Below are 13,671 nucleotides of genomic sequence, written 5' to 3' on the forward strand. Positions count from 1 at the left end.
TTTCTTTGGTCTCTGAGGATGAAACTCAGATCACCACACTTGCCTGGCAAGTGTCTTTACCTGCTGAGTCCTATCGCTAGCCCTACATATGATGGATTTCCTTTCAATAATGTGTTGCTTCAAAGTAAAAAATAGTTCTCCAAATGAAAAAATTCAAACAGTGCTTGCATCCTGAACTAGCATAATGGCAACTAATATCTGTAGGTTTTTTTTTTTTCTGATTCTTCTTTTTATTTTTTATTTATTTTTATTTTTTTATTTTATTTTTTAATTTTATTTTATTTTATTAATTACACTTTATTCACTTTGTATCCCCTCATAAGCCCCTCCCTCCTCCCCTCCTGATCCCACCCTCCCTCCCCCTTCTTCTCGCATGCCCCTCCCCAAGTCCACTGATAGGGGAGGTCCTCCTCTCCTTCCTTCTGATCTTAGTCTATCAGATCACATCAGGAGTGGCTGCATTGTCATCTTCTGTGGCCTGATAAGGCTGCTCCCCCCTCAGGAGGAGGTGATCAAAGAGCAGGCCAATCAGATAGCTGGAAATAGCCCAGACGCCCCTCAACTGAAGAATGGATGTAGAAATTGTGGTACATCTACACAATGGAATATTACTCAGCAATGAAAAATAAGGAAATCATGAAATTTGCAGATAAATGGTGGGACCTGGAAAGGATCATCCTGAGTGAGCTGTCCCAGAAGCAGAAAGATGCACACGATATATACTCACTCATATAGACATATAACATAGGATAAACCTACTAAAATCTGTGCATCTAAAGAAACTAATCTGTACTGTTTTTTACACTAGGAAAAAAAACTATTTTGGGGCTGTGACTTTAGCTCATAGTAGGCTTCATCAGAGGAACCTCTGAGGATTTTTTAAAATGCTAAATCTCAATCCTCACTCAAAACCTGCTAGATTAGAACATCAGAGGGCCAGCTTGTGAAAGAATACGTGTGTTTGCAGGACCTTGGGAGGCTCCATGGAGACAATCAAACTGCAGAGGATTTTGGAAAACTATTCTACATGGAGTCATGAAAATTTCAAGATAAATGCCACCAATAGAGCTGAAGAGAGGGCTCAGCGCTGAAGAAAACCTGGTGATTTTGCAGAAGACTTGGATTTGGTTCCTAGCATTAAAACAGTGGCTCACAGTTATGTGTAACTCCAGTTCCATAGGGTCAGGCACTCCCTCTGGCTTCTGAGGTCATTACAGACATGTGTTGCACATACATTCATGCAGACAAAACACTCACACATATAAAATAAATTTTTCAATGCTATTTCTACCCTAAGGTGAAAAGCAACCAGAAGTCAATGGCTGCTAAGTAAATGGTCACTGAAAAGGGGAGAACCAGTTGCCTTCTGGTATAAATACTCACATAGATTGTTCATTGCCAACTGGTCAACCTTGGACTCATGAACAAAACTAAATGTAGTCAGTAGGCTACAAAAGTGTGTGTGTGTGTGTGTGTGTGTGTGTGTGTGTGTGTGTGTGTGTAACAATAGTTAGAGATGAGATCGTGAATTTGGGAAGGGGAGAGAGGAGTTACAGAGAAGAGGAAAAGACTACTGCAGATAGAATGCCCAGGTGTGAAATTCTCAAAAAAAAAACTTATAAAAAATGTCATTACTTATTTAAAAAGGGATTTGTAAAGCAGCTTCACAGTTTGAAGTTCTTGTGAAGGATAACATTTTATACTTTCTCAAGTTATATAAATGTTTGTGTTGAAGACATAGCCACATAATTGTTTGTACAATATAATGCCAAATAAATTCACAGCAGTGTTGTAGTTAAGTAGACTGGGTAAAAGAGGGTGGTATTGTTTGAATCACTATTCCCAAAAGCAGAAAGGCAGAAAGTCTACCAACTTCGAACACTTTTCCCTAGAGAAAATTCACTTCTATTGTTAGATATAGAAAGGCACCCAATTGTATTAAGTTTCAGAGAAGACAGTGGACCTGTGTGTTTGTTTGTTTGTGTGTTTGTTTGTTTGTTTGCTTTATAAATTGGATTTCTTGATGGGCTGTCAAGATGAACATAGGAGAAATGTTTAACTTCAGATGTGCCACAGCCTGAAAGAAAGATGCGTTTAGAACTATCCATGAAATACACAACACTCCAGGATGTATTTTGGAACAACAGGTGTAATTTGAAGTGAGGTACAGAAGTGACATCACCTGGCAAAATCTCAACTGTGGGAGAGACACACTGTAGCAAGAAAGAGTACAGTGTCAAACCCCAAAAGAAGGGCTGTGTGAATGCCCTTGGTGTGACAGAAAAGGTGGCTTCCTCTTTCTTAGACAGCTTCCTCTAAAATTCTACTTCCTGCTCAGCTCTGTCTAGTGCCTGCTGGCACACAGATGCACACTCACTCACCAAGATGTGAACCTATATAACCAACTCCAATCCTTGATGAAAGCAAAAGGAGGAAATTGGGCTTGATGTAACAACGGGACATCAGTTCTAACAACTCTGTGCTGTGTCTTAAACACAAAGAAATCTCTCCAGCATCTCTGTTTTTAAGTCTTCAGGACTGAGGTATTCAATTTTCAGATTGGTTTGACTTTCATCTATGTAGTAGTCTCCACTAGCTTTTTTTTTAAGTATTGAGATTATAACTACAACATTTCTTTCTCTCCTTTTCTTCCTCCAGACCCTCCTAGATACCACTCTGTGCTCTCTTTCAAATTAATGACCTTTTCTTTCAGTGATTATTATATCATACAATTGTATATATGTACATACATACATATTCCTAAACATAACCTGCTCCATCTATATAATGTTACTTGTTTGTATGTTTTCAAGGTTGACCAGTTGGTTTGGATAACCGATTGGTGTGCTCTTTCCTGGGGTAGACAGTTTCCCAGTTCTTGACATTTGTGTAGGGCTGAGGCTTTCCATTTGCTTTGGCATGTCCATTCACCAATCCCTGCCCAAGCTGTTTGGACAGTCTTGTTAGTGTCTACATCAGCTTTTAAAAACCCAATGTGTTCCTTCCATAATAAGGCTAGCTGGATGTGAGGGCGATCTGTATGTGACATTTGTCATTGCCAGGGTTGATCCAGCTATAAACTGATCTTCTGTCAGAGTAGCTGCACTCCCCTGCTAGAACCTCCAGACAAGCTCAAGGTCATAATGCACCTGGCTATTACGACGCTTATATAGTGTCTGGTTACATGCCACCATCATTCATCTTGACTTTTCCCAACTTTTAAAACTTAGGGTTGGCTACCCAGAGGCTATTTAAGCTGTGGGCTGGCTTTCCCCGGGGTCCGAGGATTGTTCAATGTTCCTGAATAAACTGCATTGAAAAAAAAAAAAAAAAAAAACTTAGGAAGTTACATATCTACTAGGCATAAAATGTAATGAAGTTACCATGAATTTTATGATAAAATAATTAATTTTTACAGTATAATCCCTTTGTGTAGACAAAATTTGAGTGTTTGAGAGCCTTAAAACCATCAAAATCAGCTTTCCCTGCTATCCATAATTCATCCCACTAAAATGAAGAATTAGTTCTAAATATCGAAAAGTTTTTAAAAGCAAATCCTTTCACATTTCAAAGTCTGTTACCTTTTATATGGGAGAAATGGTCCTTTCCTATACATACGCTAATTTTATTACAATATGATTAAAAGACACAAGGAAATGAGAAAATACACAGATTAGAATAGCTGGAGATATGTGATATGCTGGAGAGGCTGTGCAGAAAGGGGAACCCTCCTCCACTGCTGGTGGGAATGTAAACTTGTACAACCACTCTGGAAATCAATCTGGCACTTTCTCAGACAACTAGGAAAAACACTTCCTCAAGATCCAGGTTTACCACTCCTAGGCATATATCCAAAAGAGGCTCAAGTACACAATAAGGACATTTGTTCAACCATGTTTGTAGCAGCTTTATTTGTAATAGCCAGAAGCTGGAAACAGCCCAGATGCCCTCAACTGAAGAATGGATGTAGAAATTGTGGTACATCTACACAATGGAATATTACTCAGCAATGAAAAATAAGGAAATCATGAAATTTGCAGATAAATGGTGGGACCTGGAAAGGATCATCCTGAGTGAGCTATTCCAGAAGCAGAAAGACACACACAGTATATACTCACTCATATAGACATGTAATATAGGATAAACCTACTAAAATCTGTACATCTAAAGAAACTAGTCAAGAGAGAGGACTTTGACTAAATGCTCAATCCCCATCCCAAAAGGCAAAGAGGAAGGACATCAGAAGAAGAAGAAAACAGGAAACAACCTAGGAACCTGCCACAGAGGGCCTCTGAAAGGCTCTGCCCTGCAGACTATCAAAGCAGATGCTGAATCTGATGGCCAACTGTTGGGCAGTATGCATGAAATCTTATGTAAGAAGTGGGAAATAGTAAGATCTGGAGAGGACTGGAACTCCACAAGGAGAGCAACAGAACCAGAAATTTGAACACAGGGATCTTTCCAGAGACTCACACTCAACCAAGTACCAGGCATGGAGATAACCTAGAACCCCTGTGCAGATGTAATCCATGGCAGTTTAGTGTCCAAGTGGGTTACACAGTAATGGGAAGAGGGACTGTTTCTGACATAATCTGATTGGCCTGCTCTTTGATCACCTCCCACTGAGTGGGGAGCAGCCTTACCAGGCCACAGAAGATAACAATGCAGCCACTTCTGATGTGATCTGATAGACTAAGATCAAAAGGAAGGAGAGGAGGACCTCCCCTATCAGTGGACTTGGGGAGGGGCATGAGTGAAGAAGGGGGTTGGGAGGGTGGAGAGGTGGAATCGGGAGGGGAGGAGGGAGGGGCTTATGGGGGGATACAAAGTGAATAAAGTGTAATTAATAACAAAAAATAGCTAGTGATAAATTCTCTAGTACGAACAAGTTTTTAACCATATAAAGAAAGGGAGCCCTCAAGACAAGGCTGCAAGGCTGCCCACTCTCTCCATATCTCTTCAACATAGTTCTGGAAGTCCTTGCTAGAGCAATAAGACAGTGGAAGGAGATCAGGGGATACAAATTGGAAAGGAAGAAGTCAAATTATCACTATTTGCAGATGATATGATAGTATACATGAGTGACCCCAAAAACTCTACCAGGGAACTCCTACAGCTGATAAACACCTTCAGCAAAGTGGCCAGATACAAAATTAACTCAAAAAAATCAGTAGCCCTCCTGTATACAAAAGACAAAAGGGCTGAGAAAGAAATTAGGGAAACAACACCCTTCACAATAGCCACAAATGACATAAGGTACCTCGGAGTAACCCTAACCAAGGAAATCAAAGACTTGTATGAAAAAAATTTCAAGTCTCTGAAGAAAGAATTAGAAGAAGATATATCAGAAGATGGAAAGATCTCCCATGCTCATGGCTTGACAGGATTAACATAGTAAAAATGGACATCTTACCAAAAGCAATCTACAGATTCAATGCAATTCCCATCAAATTACCAACACAATTCTTTACAGACCTGGAAAGAAAAATTCTCAACTTCATATGGAATAACAAGAAACCCAGAATTGCTAAAACAATCCTCTACAATAAAAGATCTTCTGGAGGTATATCCATCCCTGATCTTAAGTTGTACTATAGAGCAACAGTTTTAAAAACTGCATGGTACTGGCATAGAAACAGAATGGTGGATCAATGGAACCGAACAGAAGACCCAGAAATAAACCCACACACTTATGGACACCTGATCTTTGACAAAGACGCCAAAACCATACAATGGAAAAAAGACAGCATCTTCAACAAATGGTGCTGGTCCAACTGGATGTCTACATGTAGAAAAATGAAAATAGATCCATACTTATCACCCTGCACAAAACTGAAGTCCAAATGGATCAAATAACTCAACATTAAACTAGACACATTAAATCGTTTAGGAAAAAAAGTGGGGAATACCCTAGAACTCATTGGTACAGGAGAAAACTTCTTGAACAGAACACCAACAGCACAGGCTCTGAGAGCAACAATCAATAAATGGGACCTCATGAAATTGAAAAGCTTCTGCAAAGCAAAGGACACAGTCATCAAAACAAAGCGACTGCCTACAGATTGGGAAAGAATCATCACCAACCCTTTATCTGACAAAGGACGCATATCCAGTATATATAAAGAACTAAAGAAGCTGAAAAGCAGCAAACCAAATAATCCACTTAAAAAATGGGGAACAGAGCTAAACAGAGAATTCTCTGTAGAGGAATATTGAATGGCAGAGAAGCACTTAAAGAAATGCTCAACCTCATTAGCCATTAGGGAAATGCAAATCAAAACAACCCCAAGATTTCACCTTACACCCATGAGAATGGCCAACATCAAAAACTCAAGTGACAACACATGCTGGAGAGGTTGTGGAGAAAGGGGAATCCTTCTCCACAGCTGGTGGGAATGTAAACTTGTACAACCACTCTGGAAATCAATCTGGCACTTTCTCAGACAACTAGGAATAGCACTTCCCCAAGATCCAGCCATACCACTCCTAGGCATATATCCAAAAGAGGCTCAAGTACACAGTAAGGACATTTGCTCAACCATGTTTGTAGCAGCTTTATTTGTAATAGCCAGAAGCAGGAAACAACCCAGATGCCCCTCAACTGAAGAATGGATGCAGAAATTGTGGTACATCTATACAATGGAATATTACTCAGCAATGAAAAATAAGGAAATCATGAAATTTGCAGGTAAATGGAGGGACCTGGAAAGGATCATCCTAAGTGAGGTATTCCAGAAGCAAAAAGACACACACAGTATATACTCACTCATATAGACATACAACATAGGACAAACCCACTAAAATCTGTGCATCTAAAGAAACTAAGCAAGAGAGAGGACTCTAACTAAAACACTCAATCCCCATCCTGAAAGGCAAATAGGATGGACATCAGAAGAAGAAGAAAACAGGAAACAACCTAGGAACATTCTACAGAGGGCTTCTGAAAGCCAGAAGAAGAAAACAGGAAACAACCTAGGAACCTACCACAGAAGGCCTCTGAAAGCCTCTGCCCTACAGACTATCAAAGCAGATGCTGAGCCTGATGGCCAACTGTTGGGCAGAGTAAATGGAATTTTATGTAAGAAGTGGGAAATAGTAAGAGCTGGAGAGGACAGGGTCTCCACAAGGAGAGCAACAGAACAAGAAAATTTGAACACAGGGAACTTCCCATAGACTCCAACCAAGGACTATTCATGGAGATAACCTAGAACCCCTGCACAGATGTAGCCCATGGCAGTTCAGTGTCCAAGTGGGTTACATTGTAATGGGAAGAGGGACTGCCTCTGACATAATCTGATTGGCCTGCTCTTTGATCACCTCCCCCTGAGGGAGGAGCAGCCTTACCAGGCCACAATAGAGGACAATGCAGCCACTCTTGATAAGAACTGATAGACTAAGATCAAAAAGGAGAGGAGAACCTCCCCTATCAGTGGACTTGGGGAGTGGCATGCATGCAGAAAGGGGAGGGAGGGTGTGCTCGGGAGAGGAGGAGGGAGGGGCTTATGGGGGGATACAAAATGAATAAAGTGTAATTAATAAAAATTTAAAAAAAAAAAAGAAAGGGAGCCCTGAAGAAAATTTGTGCTGGCTTCTTCCAAATTTGGGTTGTGTTTCAGGCACACATCCTGGAGAGCTTCCAAGCATGTTAAAAAAGATAAAAATCTAAACTGGAAGAAAAACAACCTAGTCATCCATATACAGAAACATGCAAACTAACTGTTACAGTCCATGTTCCCTGATGGGACAAAGCATATGATAAAAGCAACTTGAACAAAGGAAAGGTTTGTGTTTGGCTCCAGGTTTTAGAGGCCCTTGGTCAAATGGTGCCATTGCTTTGGGCCTAGGGCAAGTCAGAAGACTGTGGATGCGAGAGCACAGAGGAGATGGTCGCCCTGCAGCAGCAGCACAGTGACACAGTGACCTGCTTCCTCTGAGCAGGCCCATCCTCCTAATAGCACAATTTATCCAAAGACAAACCATTGATAAAGTGAGCACCCTGGCTGACGCAGTTGCCTTCAATGGCATCCCTTTGCTAGGGGTCAATCTGCCAGCACATGAACCTTTGTGAGGGATGCTTCATGTCCAAATTGTAATGTAAGGTAACAAAAGGACAGCCAGACAGAAGAAAGATTTTGACTATTGCATGAAATCCATTATCGTAAGAAGCAAAAATTTCAACTCTAACTGTCTTTAAGACTTAAAGGGGCCTGTGGCTGACATTATAGCTCAGTGACAGAGCATTCACCAAGCACGTTCAAGGTCCTAAATTCAATTGCCAGCTCTGCAAAATAATATAAGAAATTAGTGTTGATATCAACATTTATTAGTATTATTATTATGAATTAGGAGGGTAACAATGCCTAAATTCTCAGCGCTTGAGAGGCTGAGGCACGAGGAGCACAGATTTGCAGCCAGCTTGATCTACATGGTATGGACTTGCTTCAAAAAGCCGCTGGGGAAGAAAAGGAAGTCAAATGTGTTGGCTAACCCTGGCAACAAAATAATTTCTTCGGTTCGTTCTCTGTCCCGGTTGCTTCTATTTCCTTACAAGTTACTGTTGTTCATCCTGAGCGAAGTGTATCCCTCTAATGGGCAGATGCCCTTGACTCCTCCATTTTCTAAGAACTGGAAGAAAGAGAATATACCCCTGAGAGTGACAGCAGATTTCCGCACCCATGTCCCTCAGCCTGCCCTGTCCACATCTCAGTCCTGCCCTGCTCACTGTGACTACAATAGTTTGTCTGCTCCTCCCAGACAAACTTGGCTTCGAGTCTCAAAGTTCGGGTCCACCCATAAAACTGAGGCCACTGTTGCTTTAACAGGGGGAAATAGATGCAGAAAAGGCAGAAATAACAGACTCAGAGGCAAATCCCCCTCTTGAGAAGGCCGTCCTGGCAGGTGAGAGGAGAATTTTTCCTGAGCTCTGCTTTCATAGACTCTCGCAGCCTGGGGCCACCAAACCATATTTTAAGTCAGAAAGTTATATAGTCATTACAGCTCCCCACTGTGCCTTTTTTCAGAATTGCCACAAGTTCAGCGCTTAGAGGACGTTGCCCTCAATATAGAGAGCTATCAGCAGCTTAAAATTCTCCTCTGAGCTTTGAGCCCAAGATGGCTTTTCCTAATAGACATTTTGAAGCACTTTATTGAGGCAGCCGCACACATATTTAATGATGCCCTGAAAAGGCACCCAGAGTGAAGCTAGAGATGAGATAAATCAAAAATAAAAATAGATATCTAAAAATAGCATCCATGGCATTGGACTATCTACAATACCCTTAATCTGCTTTCAATGTAAAGCACACAAATTAAAAATAATACTTGAAAGTTATAGCACAGGAGTCAAAACAGGAAAGAAAAGTACCACTTGGCAGAGGAAGTGTGGTTTTGTGCATGAGTGAAGTAGAAAGACTAGACTGCAAAAAGTAGCAAGATACCATAATTTACAGTTACTTTAAGAAGAAAACTAATAATTTAATATTAGCTCTGATACCCAGAACTCAATATCTGTAGATATTTTCAAACATAATAATAAGTATGATATTTGCATTTGATCAGTAAGGGGTTGAAGCTGAGGTTCAGAAGTTAGGAGTACCTGCTGCTCTTCGAGATGATCTGAATTCACATCTCAACAACCACATCTTTAACTCCAGCTCCAGAAGATTTGACAATTTCTTCCAGCCTCTGCAGGACCCTGCACACAGGTGGCACAAAGCCAAAGATATACATACATACACACGAAAGAAAGAATAATAAAAAATAGATCTTCAAAAAAATTAACCAACATGACACCATGTTTATCTGATGTTTATCATGAAAACAGAAAACAGATCTTGTAGCCTAGTTATGTAGCTCAATGGTAGAAAACAAAGCTTGTTTTGCTGGCAGGAGTAGCAGTGACATTTAGTACAAAATTTCAGAAAACTCCTATAGAATCATGCACATAGCTTTAAATCTCAGTTATATAAAATTAAACAAATCCATAGAGCCCAGAATGACACATTTAAAAGCTGGATACTATATCCCAATGTAACAGATATAAAAGTTGAAGCTAGCTTGCAAAGGAAAAATTGTATTTTTCCCAATGGAGTCTCACTAAGTACGTTAAACACAATTCAGGGTAAGATGTACATGCCCAGAAGTAATTGGAAAACACAAAACAACCCCAACAGTATTTTCTCAACTTTTTGCAGCATATTTCTTTTTTGGACATTTTAAATATATGTGTGTATTTTTTTTATTTTTTTTATACTTTTATTATTAAAAACCATTTTAATTTAAATTTATTTTGATCATATTCTTCCCCTTCCCATGTCATTCCAGATCGTCTCCCCCTCCCTACCCACCCAACTATAGCTTTTTTCTCAAAACAAACAAAAAACAATACCTCCAAAACCACGTGTCCCAGAAAACAAAAACAAAAACAAACTGATTTTCCCTTCCTAGCACGTATAAATGACAGTTCTGTTGATAATGGTTGGCCTTTTCTAGCCACTAGCTCAGTCACTTTGCGGTTTTAATATTTCAGTTGGATGGTAAGGCCTATTTCAGAGTAATTGCTATATATTTTTTATTTTATTGAAAATAATCTTTTTCAAGGAATATATTCTGATCATGGTTTCCCTCCACCATTCCTCCCAGATCTTTCCCACCTCTTCACCCATGCAGCTCCACCCCCCTTCTTTCTCTGTGTGTGTATGTGTGTGTGTGTCTATGAGTGTCTGTGTGTCTGTGTCTGAGTGTCTGTGTCTATGCTTTTATTTATTTGCTTTTAAAAAGAGAAAGAAAAGGCATGGAGTTGGGTGGGTGGAGATGATTGGGTAGGAGTAGAGGAAGGGGAAAGCATGATCAGAATGTATTTTATGAAAAAAAATTCAGCTAAAAAATAAGTTAATTAAATATATATGATAAAGTTAAAGGTAGGATAAGGACGAGCCTGTTGTTGAAAGATACTGAAGTTTTGAGTATATATGTCCTTGAAGGGAATGGAGACGATAGATTTTTATGCATAACTAGGTAAGAGAATGAGTTAGAGGGTAAAGACCTAAAGTATCCTAAAAAGTGCCATTGTCTGTGTGGCACGGTTACTTCAGGAGTCGGTAGTGTCACTTTGATGAAGAAGACAGAGAATCGTGAGGTGGACGGGATCAAAGTCTTGTCCTTTCCCATAAAAGCTTTATGTTTCTCAGACATACTCATTCCAATTAGATAAAAGCTATTGAAAAATGCAATTGACTGCAATAAATTTGATTACTAAGAGATGAGTCATCACTTTTGCTTTCTTCTTGAAGAATAAAACCAATCATCTGGAATGAGAAATGAGGGTTTATAAGAGCATCTCCAAGTAGTCACACACAGAAGCATTATTGTTTATCTGCATCTCCTGCTCCTGTTAGGAATCTAAAGACACGGACCCTTTATGGATTATTAAATGTGAAAGAAAGAAAAAAAAAACTTTCTTAGGCTTCTTGCCTGAATGTGAGTAAGAAGAATTCCCTGCAGGAATGTATGCAGAGGATCTCTCAAGATGAGAATCCGGGGAAGGGCATTAGAAATGTGGGGCTTTCCAAGCACCTCAAAAATCCTGACCTCACAGAACATACCACATTATTAAAATCAACAAACCAAACACATTTATTTAAGATGTATTTAGACTTCTCAGGAAAATTAGGAAAGAGTAAATGAAGAATAAAGACCAGAGGGCATGGCATTGTTTGAAATGAGTGATCAAGATGTCAGCTCTCAGAAGGGAAGTTATTAGTACTGAAGCCTGAAGAATAAGGAACAGGAAACCGAGAAAGTAGGGAAGGGACTATCAGGACTGGGAGAGACTAAGAAAATCTAGATGACGGGCTTTTGGAAGAATGAGACGCTGCTGAGAGTGGGTGCGTGGGCACCTGAGCACGACAGACTTGTGCGGCTTACAAAACTTCTCAGTGGCTTGACAGGTGGGAAGTGCAGCAAGCAGAGTCAGCAGATTCAGCTCTGATGAGGGTTGTTTTCCTGTCCATTCAGAGTCTTTTCATGTGACCTCCCTCAGTCAGGAAAACTAGCTAGCTTTCCGGGGACTTCTTTAGATGACTAACGTTATTCGTTAGGGCTTACGCCATCTAATCAGCTTCCCGAGCCTGCCTGCCTGACGACCACCACATCTCAACAAAAGAAGTTAAGGACACGGTCTATAGGAAAGAAGAAAATCGTGCCTGATGCAGCAAGACCGAAATGATGGCAGGTTTTATATCTGGACACCACTGGGAGGCAGTAAGGATTAACTGCGGGAGGCTGAGGCGACTGCTTTGTTTAAACTACGGTGACTGCAGTAGTGAGAACAGAAATTGGAACATTATCGTACATTTGATAAAAGACGAATACGCTTGTGGTAAGGATGATGGCTATGGAGGAAGAAACAAGTAGATGAGGCAAGTCTCTCTTAAGAACTCTCATGAGGTTGGGCTTTTGCTCAGTGGTAGAGCGCTTGCCTAGCAAGAACAAGGTCCTCAGTTTGGTACTCAGCTCCAAGGGGGAAAGAGGCAAAATAACAAAAATTAATTTTTCACCTGGATTGCATGGAATACAAAAAACCACCCTTTCTTTTCTTTTTATTCTTCTCTCATACAATATATCCCAACCTCAGTCTCCTCTCCATGTACTCCCAATCCCCTCTCCCCCAGGTCCACTGCTCTTCCATGTCCCTTCATAAAACAACAGGCCTCCCAGGATATCAACTGAACATGTCGTAACAAGATACAATAAGGCTGGGCACACACCTTCATATCAAGGCTGGATGAAGCAACCAAGTAGGACAAGTCTCCTGAGCAGGCAAAAGAGTCGAAGATATCCCCACTCCCACGGTTAGGAGTCCCAGAGACCCCTAAGCTAAACAACCAGAGCATGTATGCAGAGGACCTAGAACAGACCCAGGCAGGCTACATGATCACTGCTTCAGTCCCCGTGAGCTCTGCTTAGGTGATTCTGTGGACTATGTTGTCCTGGTGTCCTCAACCCCTCTGGCTCCTACAGTCCTTCCATGGAGTTCTCCCAAGCTCTGCCTGATGTTTGACTGTGAGTCTCTGCATCTGGTCCCATCAGCTGCCAGATGAGGCCTCTCTGATGATGATCGGACTAGACACTGATTTGTGAGTATAGCAGAATCTCATTACTAATCATTTCATGTCTTTCTTTCTTTCTTCTTTCTTTTTTGGCTAGTCATGTTTGGTTCTACTATAGGTTTCCAGGTCACCCAGCTTCTAGTTCCTGACTATCCAAGCTGTATTGTGTATGGGCTCTCTCTCTCCTGGTGTGAGCCTCGAGTTAGACCAGTCATTTGTAGGCACTCCCACAAGCTCCGAGCTTCCCATTATCTCAGCACATCTTGCATTCAGGACAGGTTGTTCATGGAAGGTTTTGTGGCTGGGAGGCCTTGCCTGGGTACCAAGACAGCTCCATATACTCCATTACAAGGAGTCCCCACTAGGGTCACCCTCTAGGTTCCAAGAAGTTCCCACTGCACTGGGTTTCCACACCACACCCCTTCCCAAATGCCTTCCAGTTCCGGCTGTCTTTCCTCATACTCTCTCGAGTCCTATTGCTTCTTTCTTTACACATCACTGTCCCAATCTGTACTCCCCTCAAAACTAGAACTGGATTTCAAAAATGCATTTTAAGATGATT

This window comes from Meriones unguiculatus, chromosome 16, assembly GCF_030254825.1.
Source record: "Meriones unguiculatus strain TT.TT164.6M chromosome 16, Bangor_MerUng_6.1, whole genome shotgun sequence".
NCBI lineage: Eukaryota > Metazoa > Chordata > Mammalia > Rodentia > Muridae > Meriones > Meriones unguiculatus.